The sequence below is a fragment of the Ambystoma mexicanum genome, chromosome 8 (genome assembly GCF_040938575.1).
Source record: "Ambystoma mexicanum isolate Mex_15411 chromosome 8, UKY_AmexF1_1, whole genome shotgun sequence".
Taxonomy (NCBI): Eukaryota; Metazoa; Chordata; class Amphibia; order Caudata; family Ambystomatidae; genus Ambystoma; species Ambystoma mexicanum.
The window spans coordinates 1,203,195,501-1,203,211,685 of record NC_090929.1 but is presented as its reverse complement, the minus strand read 5'-3'; positions in this window follow the sequence as shown (position 1 = coordinate 1,203,211,685).

Sequence of the window (16,185 nt, the reverse complement as noted above, 5' to 3'; positions counted from 1 at the left end):
GTCCCGGCTTTTGCTAAACGGACAACCATCCCAACCGATTGCACTCCAAAGAGGGACTAAACAGGGTTGTCCTATGTCACAGTTGCTTTATGCTATCTCTCTTGAGCCATTTCTTGCAAATATTTGGCAAACAAATGACATACAAGGGATAACATTCGGGGGGATCACGCATAGAATAATGGCATATGCTGATGACATGTTGTTGTTTATATCAGACCCAGTAAATACACTGACACGAGTAGCTAGGGAATTAAAAAAATATGGGGCAGTGGCAAGGTTGCAAATAAATCATACAAAAATTGAGATCTTAAACGTACCCATTCTCCTGGAAGAAGTGCAGGCTTTGCAGTTGCTAAATCAGTTTGGCTGGGCCCAGGATAAAATTTGACTTTTGGGGGTAACAGTAACTCCTAAATTAACAGGGTTGTCTATGACTAACTATCCACCATTGTTGGATGAAATGGGGCCCGTTGACGATATCATAGTTGGGTCGCATTAATACCGTTAAAATGGTAATTCTTCCAAAACGTCACTGTTATTTTCAAGCTTTGCCGATCCGGGTACTGGCTTCTTATTTAAAAAAATTGCAAAGAAGGATTTCGGCATTCTTTTGGAATGACAAACCTTCCAGGGTGTCATTAGAGGTCCTCTCTACTCTCACATATTTGGGTGGACCAGGCCTCCCTAATGTGCAAAAATTCTATCAGGCATCACAACTTCACGTAATAAAGGACTGGTGGGACAAAGATTCCGAGAAGAGGTGGGGCCAAATGGAACGGTCGGTGGCTGGACCCCAGTTTGGGGACAATCTCTGGCTTCCTAAAAAGGACCGTCAGCAAAACATCCACTGGAGTGCGATTACTAGCTTGGTTGAGGAAGTTTGGGTCATTGCAGAAAAAACTACTACTTCACTACATATCTCTCTCCCCTAATCCCATTGTTTTCTAATCCTCAATTTACACCAGGACTGGAACCCAGGGCATTTAATAAATGGAAGCATGCAGCGTGCATTAAACTTTGTGATGTATATCAGGGAACGGATCCTAAGTCCTTCATTCAATGTAAAATAGAACTAGGCTTGAATGAATCGGCTCACTTCCAATATTTTCAGGTCCGAGATTGGATATTAAGCCCCCCCCCTCCAAATAAACAAGCAGCTACGAGGGAGCTTAGTATATTGGAGAAGTTTGCTATCTCTAATCCCGGAAATAAGGCATTAATATCAAACGTATATAAATTAATTGCAGAAGCATTCCCTGCTCTATCTTTGCATCATAAAACTCGCTGGCAGCAAACCTTGGGGGAACACATTTCGCTCTTTGAGTCGGAGGGGCTGTGAAAAGACATCCCCAAATATACCTGTTCGATCCAGATAAGGGAATTCTGGTATAAATTGATGGCACTATACCCCAGAATGATTGCACAAAATGAAATCAACCATCTCTCTGCAATGCTGGCGGGAGTGCAATCTACTTGGGGACTGGGAGCACATCTGGTGGACATGTCCTGAATTGAAGGGTTATTGGGCACAGATTGAGGATTGTAAAGAACAAATATTTGGGGCCCTTGGACAAAATACTATGAATCTATTTATTGATTCCTAAAATACAGTTGAAATTGTTTTCAAGACAAAAATGTAAAACATTTGTAATTTTGCAACTGGCTGCTCTACTCTGTATCACACACAAATGGAAATATCAAGATCCACCAAACCTGGCTGACTGGTTCTCCAAAATATGGAACTTTGTAGCTCTTGAGTGGATGACATACTCTATTCAGGGCGATCAATTGAAAATTTGCACAACACTGGAAGGAAGTGCTGAGGTTTTTACATAATGACCATAATATCTGATATTGTCCGCAACATCTTCACATCCTGGGAATTGTCTAAATTCGATTCTTTCAACTCAATGTGCTGAATGTATAAGGTATCAGGTAATAATATCCCTATATACATGGTTGCCATATATAATGTCGTACGGAAAAGGTTGTGGCGACATTATATAGGTGACCATATATATATATAAGGACAGGGGCAGCAGGGGTTGCGGGGGTGTCCCCCGGTCCCCATGAACAATAAAAAAGGGTTTGGAGGTTGCGGGGGTGTCCCCTGCATGTTCCATGTAATAATGTCCCCACAAAAAACAGCCATTTTTCAGCGATTTCTTTGCATGGTGATATTTTTGAGGGGACATTATTACATGGAACCTTGTATAACTTGTACCATGCTGGAACTGGAGAGGGGGGTAGGACGCTGTTTGAGGGGCTTTTGGGGTCTAGTTATTGCTTGTTATATTTTGAAATGGCAATAAAAAAAGGAACAAAAAAATGAATTAAGGCTGAGAAAACAATAGAAGTTACAGAACAGGAGAGGGTGGACGGCTGTCCTATGTGAAACCACTTGGATGAATGAAAATAACCTGTAACAGGACTTTAGGGAAATCACAACATCTCAAAGCAGAAAGTGTTTTTTTAGAAGAATTCGATGAATGGAAATCTTCACAACAAGAGACAGTTTTCTTTATTAACAAGAGAGAGTGAAATCCATACCTTGATACAAATACTGGGAAGATTATCCTGTTGTGAAAATGGAACTTTGAAGAACAAACCAAGTATATATTGAGCAAAGAAAGTGTCCTGCTGGGGCTTTTGCACAAAGCTTTCCCTTTAAATGAGATGTTTTTAGTGATGTGGGCAGTTAGTTATATAGGATTTGGACTGAAGAACTTAATTTTGGACTTTAAAGTGCACTCTTAGTTTTTGTTTTACTAGTGTCACGAATCACAGGAATCTGCCACTTCTTCTAAAGGGGGGGCCTTTCCCTGTGAGGTAGGAAGATGAGCCTGCTCCACAATACCCTCCCTGGGGTTAGGGGCAAGGAGGACCTCACTGGGACAAACTCCTCCTTTGCAGACAAGGACTCCCATTCTTGTGAAGAACTCCCTAGGAGCCATACCAATGGTGAACTTTTACAACCATAAAGAGAAATATGAAGAACATACTAAGATGTGTTATTGCAATCAAGAAATGCAAATTATCCCTTTAAGAGAAAGACTACCTCATACTGGGACAAAAGGAAGCCGATTTGGAGGAATACAGAACCAAGAAACAAAAAGAAAGGAGTGCACCGGGGAAGGCCCACGACAGCACAATAAAGGAAAGAGGTGGAGACTGGAAAGGATTTGAGAAAGCCTGTGGGATTCGAGATAGCTTGCAGGCGTGTGTTCAGGACGTACAGCTTCCTATGCGATGAATATAATGGAGTCATCACAAACCCCCCTCGGTGGCCTCCTCCCATGTGGCAAGGGGACAGCAGCCGCTACCTGATACTGACCCTGGGGGCGACTTTATGAGGGAGGATCACATGTGAAGAGACAACTACCGGGAAGATGTCATGACTTCATTGGATGAAACGCAATATCTCCCCCTTTTTCCTGGGGAAGACCCTGTAACACCCAAGACCCTAATGGAATATTGTCAACTGCTTGCTTCCCCTTGTAGAAGAAGTAAAGAAACCTCTTCTTCATATTTTTCTTGTCAAACACCCACCGATGACACAAACACACAAATCTCCACTACAACACCTTTTCCTTTTAGAAATTCTGTTATGTAAAATCACTGAGAAAACTATTGAAATACCTTGTTTCCAATGACACCTACGGACTTCCATTCCCAGAATTCTCCAAGTACTGAGACGAGGAGGATGAAGGAGTTTGAACAAGGTAGCAAGACCTTGAAACAGAACATGCAGTTTAGTAGTTTTTCCAAAGCACCTCTACGCAGGACATTTAAACTTGGCCAGCGCACTATTGGGAGAGAGAGTGCAGGAGAAGATGTGGGCTCCTGTCCCAAAGCTCATGGATGCAGAGATCATGTACCGGTGTGGTAGAGCAGGTAAGGCTGCCACATCAGAGGGAGAGATGCAATGATGGAGACCGAAGTGCCTTAGAGACGCTGGGAGCCACGAGAGAGGTCATGGGCACTCAGCAGGTCGAGAAGGCAGTGTTCTCCGTTCCGGGACCTGAAGGGTTTCAGGCTTGCTACCCTTCAGGTCCCGGATTGTGTGACTGTGCAGCCGCAAAGGAAGACAGAAGAATGTCTGCACAATCCATTGTGGAAACTGGGTGAAAGCAACACATTGCAGAATCGTGAACTGGACCATAGACGCTGGATTGTGGGTTTTGCCGAAGCCAGTGGTGACCCTACGGCGTTCCAGCGACTGCACCAACTGCAATGTGAACGTAATACCATCAACACTATGAGAAGATTGTTTGAATGTAGAAAAAGGCAACGTCCAATCTCCAATGAGCTATTGATGCATGAAGTGCAAGTTTGTGGAACATCTTGTACAAACCTTACTGCAAACATGTATGCCAAGCGAAGAGCAATAAATACAGTATTGGTGATACAGATAAACTGTGAAATGTTTCAGAAGCCCTGGTAAAGCAAGGCACCAGGCAAATGAAACCCATAAGTGAAGATCTGGCAGGTGTGTACACAAGGCAGTTGATGTTACATAAAGTGTCCTGACAGGAAAGTACATCAAGCAGTCGGCATTGCATAAAGAATCCTGGCAGGGGAATATACAAGACAATTTGAAAAGCTTCCAGAAATGTCAATGAAAGACAGTGTTTTCGGAACCACGGAGAGATTGGTTTTAAAAGTAAGACAGTGTTTTCTAAACCAAGGAGAAAGTTGTGTTAAATAAAGACTGTTACAGACTTTTTTGCCTAAACAGGAACCTTGAGAATAAAGGCAAGATGCAACTGAACTGTTAGTAAAAGGGACTATTGCCATCCTACTTAAGAATCCAGGGGCAAGGGTCCACCCTCTGGATCCAAGGGCTTCTACCTTGGAGGACATTTTCTTTTTAACTATTCTTTCTTCAGTTGAGAACACTTTTTGCCAGTATCACGTGGAAGATATTTCTTTACAGATTTGTATTGTTTTGTTAGTAGTGTGAGGGTCAGGATAGGAAGTTTTGGACACAGGGATGGCTTTTCAGTTATCACCATCCTGACATAGACAAACTCCTTAGTTTTGGTTTATAGGTAGTGAATGTACTCTTTAGCATAGCGCCATAGAGGCATTTTTCCAACCCATTTCCATTTAATAAATATCTTGGACAAAAACATGACAACCTTGTGTCCAGCTCTAATTTCTGGCCCCTCATAGTTATTACAGAGCAAATCCTGGACAGAGATTGTGACACGTGGCGTCAACAGGAGAAGGGACCGAGAGAGGCTAAGATGGACACGAGGTGTCCTTACCAGTGGCAGGAAATAGGTGGTGGCATAACCGAGATGAAAAAGATGTGGACCCATATGTCTGCAAACAATGCCGACACCACTGTCCCGGTACTACATTTTGGGATTGAATGAAGATAAAGAAAGTCATTACTGGAACTCTTCTTCTTGTCCCAGTACTAAATAGCGGAGACTGTATAAAAATAAAGAGAACCATTACTGGAATGCCACTACTCATCCGAGTTTTAAGATATTGACATTAATTCAAGTCAAAATGTGAGACATTGCAAAATGAGAAACTTTGTGAGAGGGAAAAAACTGCAGAACCACTTGTGATCAAGATTAAGCTTTTTATTTTATTTCATTTATTGTTTGCTTGTTAGGCACCTATACATGAATAGGAAGTAAATACTGTTTCAAAGTGCCCACAGGGCAACAGGGAGGGGACAAGGGGATGTACAAACGATTGAAATACATACAAATGTTAGTAAAGTGGGGAGAGACAAACCTACTATGCCTTGTGAGGGTTCAGAATGCGCAAGTGCAGAACAGAGGGGTTATGGAATAGCTGCTGTTGTGATCATGGGTGAACAACAAAAGAAGTCCAATGTAAGGTAAATGCGAGCCTCCAGGGTGGAGGGTGAGCCGAGGCAAGTGCTGAGGATAGACAGAAGCTGGGGGGATTTGGTGTGGGAGGTCAGGGCACCAGAGATTCAAAAGGGCCCTGAACACCAAACAAGCAACTGTGAGATTAGGAGAGTGGGTGGGGGAGGCAGTGGTAAAGAGGAAAGTCATGAGGAGCTTTTGTAATTTAAGGAAGTCCTGCTCAAGATGAAGAGGGATATGGAGGCTATTCCAAAGAAGGAATCCAGCTGTGGAAAGAGATTGTCCTCCTGCCCTCTGTTTAGTGAAACGCTTTACACATAAAGAGTTGCTGCCAAAGTAGCGCAGTGGTCTAAAGGGGGAATATTTAGTAAGACAGAGTTGCAGATAGTGTGATCCCCGGGCCCAGAAAGCCTTGTGGATGATACAGAGGGATTTGGATTCAATTCATGAAGCAACTGGGAGCTAGTGAAGGCTTTTTTCAGTAAAACATAAAACCCAAAACTAAGTTAAAGACTGTGATATAAAGATTAAATCCATTAAGCCAACGGAGAACTTTGAAGTGTTGGATAGCATTGCCCTAGGAGGGGAAAAGGATAAATACAAACAAAAGAACAGAAGGTAGGTCATAAGGATCACAAGACTAAAACAAGGCAGGAGGGATTATACATTTGAAGAATGCTATATCAGAACTCTGTGACTTAATAAGTGTATTTGACCAGAGCTACTTAAGAATAACCTATTCAGTTGAATTGGGAAGAATGCCAACCTACAGGAGAAGGGAGTCATTCTCCTGATGTTGTTGTACTAGTAGTGGGAGTGTTAGTTTGGACAGTGGACTGATTCTGAGTTGGAATTTCACTGACGACGGATTAGCACCTTAGTTAGTTTTGTTAGGTAGGGACACGTTATAGTATTGGTGAAAGATAGGCATTACACTTTTTGTTTAATTAAATTAGCTGTGAAATAGCTGACCAGAGTCCATGTCCTCCTTCTGACTTGTTACAATAGGTACAGAACTTCCCTCAAAGAGAAACGGCTAGTTGGCAGTGGCTGCTTGTGAATTATTTAACTGGAGGAGCATACATATTTGTCCCAGATATGCAAAGGGTAAAAAGTCAAACATTTTGCATTTGGGTTTTGTAGGGTAACTCATGAAACAAATCCAATGGATGCAAGTCACCAACAGTGCACAGGAGCATTTATCCAACACATTTTCACAATGCCTTTTCCCCACAATATGTGCCACTTTAAAACATGTTCATACTGGCTGATCCCATACATTTCCATGCTGACTGCACCATTATACCCTATTATTCCCATATTAGAACATTGTCATGGATGCTTTGTGCATAATGCCAGTAATTATAGGCATGTTTGTTCTGCCAATATATGGCAGTATCCCCAAGTAAGAACATACTCCAGATGGTTTTAGCATTAAAAATACATGCCAAAGTATGAAAACATGTCCAAACTGGCTGTACTAAAATGCCAGTCGAGCTACACAATAACACTTATCATGCTTGTTTCATCAAATATGCCCAATACAAAATGTCATACCACAGAAGAAATGACTAGACCAGTTGCCTAACAAATGAGTCTTGCTTTGTAATAACACTTATCATGCTTGCTTTACCAAAGATTCCCAATACAAATGTCATACCAAAATAAGAAATGACTAGACTGGAATGCCAGTCTAGCTACATAATAACCCTTATGCTTGTTTTACCAAAGATGCCTAATACAAAATGTCATGCCACAGTAAGAAATGGGTAGACTGGTTGCATACAAAATACCAGTCTTGCTTCGTAATAACACTCATCATACTTGCTTTACTAAAGATGCCCAATACAAAATGTCATGCAACAATAGGAAATGGCTAGACTGGCTGCAATGAAATGCCAGTATACCTACCTATTAACACTTATCATGCTTTATTTATCAAAGATGGCCAATACAAAAGGTTATGCCACAGAAAGAATAATAACACTGATCATGCTTGCATTAATAAAAGCTGCCCAATATAAAATGCCATGCTTATATGTGATTTTAACATAGAAAATCTGATGGAACGCTATCCTGTTTTCGTATCATTTGTAGGTGGGATGGTTAAAAACCATCCAATATCGGTACTCTTAAAAAGTGAAAAACATTTAACAATTACCACTTGCTACTCGTACTGAAGAATCATGAATAAATAACAATTTTATTCAGAGACAATATATAAATTCAATACATTTCCATAAATACCTTCAATGTGATCCTAGTATATAATAGATAATACCGAAAAACAGTAAATTCATTCACCAAATAAAAACACCATACAAATACTTATACAAGTGACCTTTGTTTAACCACCCTTGGATCTTAGTACCAAGGTTTGGTAGGGGAGAAGGTTAAATCAATAAATGAACCCCGCCTTTATTGTTCTCAACATGTTTCAGTTCTCAAACCCTAAGTGGCAAACTTTCATCAGGAGCTTTTCTTAACACTTCTGGACACTTCACAAGTTATGATGACTTGTATTCATCAGCGGCTCCTCCTCATTCACTCCAAAGAAAGAAGAAACAGGATTTTTCTTTAGAACTAAATGCTAATCTGATTATGGGGATTTGCTGAGAATTACCGTACCACTCCTATCGCTGCCCTCCCTGGTTTAATTACTTGTTCGGGGGTCTCTGGCACACACTGTTGGGCCAGACATCCAAGAGACTGATAGGGGGACTCTCTATGTTCATCCACCTGCAATCAAGATAATGAATGTTTTAGAAAAATGTAGAGAGGCATGCCTTTAGTATCAATCTCTCTACATTTTGATTCCTACTAATATCAAATGTATTGCCTATCGATATCCTGGGACGCACCTTCTTAGGTTAGAACCCATGTAGATACTCTTCAATTTATGCTGGACCTACGCCTTCTCTAGTGTGGTCCTTGAGTGTGGCATCTCACATACTTTCCTTGTTCTTGTGCCGCTTTTCTAATCTAGAAGCGGGGGACACATGTAAATAACCTAGCCTTGCATAATTAGTGGGCATATACCTGACTTTCTCTGGAGGGCTCTATTTCTTACCGAATAGTGCTGCAGCGCTTGATTCTGCTGCCTTTTCTCCTCTGGCTATTACCCTCTGCATTTGTTGTGCCCCTTCTCCTCTGTGTTAATTATCGCAAAAACAGCTTTTGGACGCGACTCTCAACTTGTGGATACTCTGTGGTCTGCCGACTATTATCGTGGCCATCTTGGTGCGGGTCTGCAAAAACACCCTGCATGCACTAACTCTAAAAAGCATCGCTGAGATTCATAGGAATAGAGCGGCTAGAGTTGCGCCCATCTTAGTGTGGGTAGGCGTGAAATGCCCCGCACGGAGAACCCTCAGTGATATTCTAAAAAAACTCACACCCAATGTTACGTGAGAAACTATCAAGCCAGTACAAACACTCCTCGGTTCACTAACTGTAGCTTCTAAATTAATAGGCTTGCCCTCTTAGTTAGGGAAAAAGAAGGTCTACTGCCTCTCCGGAACAATTCATACTCAGGTATATGCAGTAGTACTTCTACACTGCCCTTTTATCAACGTGAGTGAACTAACATATTCACTCCCTTGCCTTTAAAACACTGCCAAAAATCTACAGAATCTCAGGCCTGCCATCTGTATTGATTTGGAGAATTTTGACAAAGTGTAATTCAGCTCCTGTTGTTTTTGGGCTGGGGGATCAGATGGACACCCGTCAACTCAGAACTACCTGTACTCAGCTGATCAAGTGTATAGCTAGTCTCTCTATGGTGTCACTGCATTTCTCCTCCTACATAGTCCCATTTTAACGGTCCTTGCCGAGTTCTTATATGGGTGTCTGCCTTGTCCTCAATTTATGGGGGAAGAATTCAGATTTTATGCCATTCCACCTCCTCTTTGAGGCCTCTGCTGTCACTTTTGGTCACAAACATTCATTCTTGCTCCCTTCGGATCAGCATCTTCTCCCTTACTTTTGTGTTTACTCCCCAGATTTGTTGCAGGATGGTCAACGAAAAGTCCTTCCACTTGTGTTTCTTCAACAAGAAATGTTTAACTAAAGGCGCCACTTCTATTTCATTTTTCAGACAGCTTCGATGTTCTATGATTCATACTTTTACTTTTCTGCAGATCTTTCCTATATGGTGGAGTCCGCAGGGATAGGTGATCATGTATACCAGATGATCAGAATTGCAGTTCGTGAAACCATTCTGTATCCATGGTTTGGTCCTTCCTTTTATTGTGTGTTTGCATACACCACATTTTCCACAGGGGGAATGTCCTTTAATTGGATCCAACCCCCACGTCCTTTGTCAGGTATTATCATTTTCTTTCGTATTTCCAAATCTACTTTTGCTAACAGGATTTCCAATGGGGGTGCTCTTCCGGTAGGTAAAAAACGGTTGTTCTTCTTTCTTTCCCTTTGTGTCAAACTCTCACCAGTGTTTATACATTATGTTCCTGATCTTGAAACTCAAGTTGGTGTATGTGGGCACATATATTTTATTTTCAATGGGAGTTATTTTTGTTTTTCCAACAGGGCCTCTCTGTGGTCATTGTATGCCCACTTGGTTGCTTTTTTCACATTTTTTGGGGGTAACCTTGTTCCCTTAGTATCATAGAAAGTGCACCTGCCTCATGTTCAAATTAAGCCTTTGTCCTACTATTACATTTCAAACGTTGAAATTGTCTGAACGGCAAATTGTCACTCAGATTTTTAATATGATGGCTCGTGTATTGTACCAAGGAATTTGTATCCACAAGTTTGTGGTACGGTTTAAACAAAGGTTTCCGTTCTTCTTGATAGATCGTGATATCGAAAAAATGGAACTCTTAATTGCTCTTGGCCATAGTGAATTTTAAATGTGGGTTTTTAGTATTTAACCATTAAAAAATATAGACTGGCTGTTTCTGTGGACCCTTCCCAAATCATCAACACATCGTCGATATATCTGGTCCATTCTTTTATGCGGTCCCTAAACGGGTTGGTGTCTGCGTAGATAATGGCTTTTTCAAAGCTTTCTACCTATAAATTGGCCAGGATAGGTGCCATTGTGGCGCCCATCACTGTCCCCTTGATCTCTTGGTATATTCTAACTTCAAACTCAAAATAGTTTTTGGTTAGTGGTTATTCAGCGCACCACATCAAAAACGAGTTAGGTATCGGGTCTTGATCTGTCCGGCTCCATACTCTAGAGTTGCTCGTCGGGGATGTTATTGTAGAGGGAGACTACATCAAATCCAATCAAAAGATGTTTGGTGGGATCGAATTCAAAATGTTGTAATCTTTTGATATCACTGGTGGTATCCCTGAGGTATGATCTCATTTGCATCACAAGCCCCTTAAGGTAGTGGTCCACGAATTGTGATAAAGGTTTGAGGACTGAGTCTATTCCTGAAACAATGGAATGTCCAGGGGGGTTCTTTACGGTCTTATGAATTTTGGGAAGGCAATAGAATGTAGGGACCACCTGTTCTTTTTTACAGAGGATTAACACCTCTTGTTTACCAATCCAGCTCCGTTCAAGTGCTTTGGTAACTTTAATTGCTACACTTCTTTTTAAGTGTTCTGTAGGGTCACTAGCTTACTCCTGGTAGATGTTGGTGTCTGCCAGTTGTCTGTGGCATTCCTTGACATAATCACACCTATTTTGTATAACAATGCTCCCTCCTTTATCCCCCTTTTAATTATGATTGATTCCTTTTTACCCCCGGCCTGGGCTGCTTTCAGTTCTTGTGTGCCAAGTTTGTGGAATACCGAAATGGACTTCATTATAAGTTTTTCTATCTCAGCTAACATCTTTTTTTCAAACACTTGGGATTCAGGGGAGTGGGTGTGTGTCGGTGGCATGAACATGGAAGGATTTTTTTAATCCAGTGGAATTGTGTGTTGCTATGCTTTCATTTTTGGTGAAAAATTCTTTGTGGTGTGTTTTCCTCATGAATTTCATGAATTAACCCTGAAATTCAAATGGGTCATGTACCTTTGTGAGGACAAACCCTAGACTGTTATTAAGTACTTCTTGTTCTGTTTTGTGTAGGGTATAGTCTGAAATATTGACTACGAGAGTGCTCCGCTGTGGGTCACCCTCTTGTCCATTCATTGGTCTCATTTGAGGCCTTGTTGAAAAAAAGAGGAACAATTCCAGGTCATCCTATTTCCACCACCTTGTTGTCTGTTGTACTCACCCCTGCCTCTATTCAGTGAATTTCGACTGTTTGATGTCCCTTCTCCCAGATCTTCTTGTTGGGCGATTTTAATGTTTTGCTGGGTTCAGAAGATGATCATAGTGCAGCTCCCTTAGAAGACACTCTGGGTCTTCTTGGCTTTCAGCAACAGGTCAGGAAGCCCAAACATGATAAGGGTCATACCTTGGATTGGATTGCCACCCATGAGTTAGAGGTTTTGGATCTTGATATTCTTCCCTGCCTGTGATCAGATCATTCTTTTATTCATTTTCAAATATATAAGCCTTCTATCAATAGGAACCTGAACAAAAGTAGAGACTCTATTGTGGTAAGAAACTGGAAAAAAATCACATCAGACTCGCAAATGCCCTTACTTTTGGCTGCAGTACTGAAAATCATGTTATCTGTCGAACTGCAAGACATGACCAACCAACTTCTTAGTACATTTCAGGAGACTCTGGACACTCTGATTCCTGTTCAGAAAAAAACTTCTTACACATGCTCATAAAGGTTAGAAATGGTTCAACATAGATCTCCACAAGCTGAAAGCAGCTAAATCGAAACTGTTTTATGACTGGAGAAAAAACCAGGATATTCCTAGTTTGACTAGCTATAGACCAGCAGCCAAGGATTCAAAAACTGCTTTGATCTCTGCTTAAAGGGAAAAGTTTAATGAACGCATTTCTAATGCCTGCTTAGAGAGTAATGAACTATTTAAGATCCTGAGAGAGCAAGAAATACCTAAAGGCCAGAGAAAGAGACTATTTGCAAATATGACACCTGTTGTAATAACATATAGGATGCCATGGTAGGGACGTTACTGTAAATTAAACAAGGAATCAAGGATCAGAAAGCCACATGCAATTTGTTATTTTAGATTCCTTCAAGGCTGATACTGTGTATTTCAGGTTCTCAACCAAAATTTTGCTTCTCCCCCATCTCAGAAATAGATTTACTGAAGGTCATCACTTAGCTCTAAAGCCCCAGATGCAGTGGAGACCCCAGATCATCTATGATCATCAAAACCTGCTCCATGCCACTTTTACCAGCCATTTGCAAATTTGTAAATACCTCTTTCGCAGAAAATCATGTTCCTGACATTCTAAAAAAATCATGGATTCTACCACTCATAAAGAAATCTGGTCTATGTCTCCTGACTGCAAGTAACTACAGACCCATCACCAACACCCGATTTCTGTTAAAGATTCTGGATAGGGTCGCTTATGAGCACATTTCTGAATATCTCAACCAACATCATATTTAGAACAATCTGCAATCCGGTTTCAAACGGCATCATGAGATGGAAACTGCCCTTCTTGATTTGATGGCTAAACTACTGGACACTCTGGATAAGGGACAAGCATCCCTCCTCATGATTTTAGATCTCTCTGCTACCTTCGATCTGATGGATCATTCATTATTGTCCACCAGGTTGAGAGAAGTAGCCAATTTTTTATGTGATGCAGCACTATGGATAGGCTCTTTCCTAAGCAATAGGCAATGCAGAGTTGTGAGCGGAGATGCAGAGGCTAAAGCTTTTACTTCATTATATGGGGTACCGCAAGGAGCCTGTGTTTCCCCTTCGTTGTATAATTGTTCATGGTCCATTTTTTGACATGTTAGCAAGTTATGGTATCACATTTACGAACTATGCGTATGACATGCAATGTGTCATCCCGCTTAAAGGAAGATACGAGGAGGATGAGAGTAAAGTTAACATGGTCTAAAACATCATCCAGTTATGGATGATTCAAAATGGGTTGGCTCTCAACAAAGAGAAAACATAGCTCATGATGGTTGTCTCTCCAAAGAAAATCCACAATCTAGGACCACTCTACAAAAGCTTATCCATCACAGACTCTAAAATTGAGGTACAGAGGAAAGTTAAAACTCTGGGCATAATTCTTGACCAGAACCTCAATATGAGTGCACAGATTAGCGGGCTGGTCTCTTATTCCTCCTATTACATCAAACCTTTGGCATCACTTCGCCCCTTCATTACACAGGGGAATGCAGAGAGAATTCCAAACTCGATTATTGCTGCAGCCTGCTCATTGGGAACTCGCAAGCAGACTGTGATCATCTCCAAGTGATAAAGAACAGTGCAGTGAGGGCAGTCACTGGACTTAATTGGAGAGATCATGTTTCGGACGCTACGTGACATTTGAGCTGGCTTCCAGTGAGGGCTAGTAAGATCTAACTGAATTTTGTGTGCTGTCTCTTTAGCAGTGCCGGTAATGAGAATCAACCAATCTCGCCCACAACGATTAGCTATATAGCTCCATTGTATCTTACATTTTTCATTGTCCAAAAACAATCAAGGTTCAATTTTTACTTGGAGCCCCTGCAGGAGAGATTTGTTCTTGAGATACTCGAGCATGATAGCTCCATGTAGTTCTGTTCATATCAGTCTTTTCCTCAGCTGAACCACTTCATCCCAATCGTTGGATGTTCCCCCTTCATTTCTAAGGTCACTTTCTGCTATAATGAAAATGGCTGTCATCAATGTGGCAGCATAATCGTCGCTGAATGATACATGTTTTTCTTCGGCCATCTTATTGGATAAACCAGTGCACCAGAGATGTAGTGCAATTAACAGTCTCTATGACACAGCAGCCACAATACAATAATTCACAACCAAGAGACTCTGGATCACTCCTCCTATTTATAGAGGTGTGTGGTGTCCGACCTATACCTGAATGGGCTAAATGACATAAAAACTCAGGTGGGATTCTATCAGGGCTAGGGCTATCATTTAGCCCTACTCAGTTTTTATGTTATTCAGCCCATCCGGGTATAGGTCGGACACCACACACTGCTATGAAAATTAAACAGAGGTGGTGCCTTTAGTTAAACACTTCATGTTGAAGAAATACAAGTGGGATGCCTTTTCATGGACCATCATGCAACAAAACCAGGGAATAAACATAAAAGTAAGGGATAAGGTGCTGATCAAGAATTCATTCTTTTTGACCAAAAGTGACAGCAGAGGCCTCAATGAGGAGGTTGAATGGCATAAAATCTGAAATCTTCCCCCATAAATTGGGGGCAAGGCAAACACTCACATCAGAACTCAGCTGAGTACAGGTAGTTCTGAGTTGACGGGGGTCCACCTGATCCCTCAGCCCAAAAACAACAGGAGCCGAATTACACTGTCTCAAAATTGTCCAGATCAATACAGATGGCAGGCCTGAGATTCTGTAAATTCTTGGCATTGTTTTAAAGGCAAGGGAGTGAATATGTTAGCTCACTCACGTTGATAACAGGGCAGTGTAGAAGAACTAATTCATATACCTGATTATGAATTGTTCCGGAGGGGCGGTAGACCTTCTTTTTCCCTAAGTAAGAGGACAAGCGTATGAATTCAGAAGCTACTGTTAGTGAACCGAGGAGTGATAGTACTGGCTTGATAGTTTCTCATGTAACATCGGGTGTGAGTTTTTAAGAATATCATTGAGGGTTGTTCACACCTACCCGCACTAAGATGGCCAAAACTTTAGCTGCTGTACACCCGTGAATCTTGGTCATGATTTTTAGAGTTAGTGCATGCATTGTGATTTTGTGCACCTGCACCAAGATGGCCGTGATAATAGCTGACAGACCATAGAGTATCCATAAGTTCAGAGTTGCGTTCAGAAGCCGTAACTGCGATAACTAATGCTGAGGAGAACGGGCACAATAAACACAGAGGGTAAGTCCGGAGGAGAAATGGCAGCAGAATCAAATGCTGCGGCTCTATTAGGTTAGAAATAGAGCCCCCCAGAGAAAATCGAGCATATGCTCCCTAATTTTGAAAGGCTAGGGTATTAACATGTCTCTGCCACATCTAGATTAGAAGAGCGGATCAAGAAAATTATATGAGATGCCACACTCGAGGAACACGCTAAAGAAGGAGCAGGACCAGCATTAACTGAGGAGTATCTACATGGGTTCTAACCTAAGAAGGTACGTCCTGGGCTATAGATAGAGGATGCCTTTGATATTAATAGTAAACAAAGAGTAGAGAGATTGATATTAAAGGCACACACCTCTACATTTTTCTAAAACATTCATTGTCTTGATTGCAGGTGGATGAACAGATTGAGTCCCCCTATCAGTGTTGTGGATGCCCGTCCCACTGGTGTGTGCCAGAGACC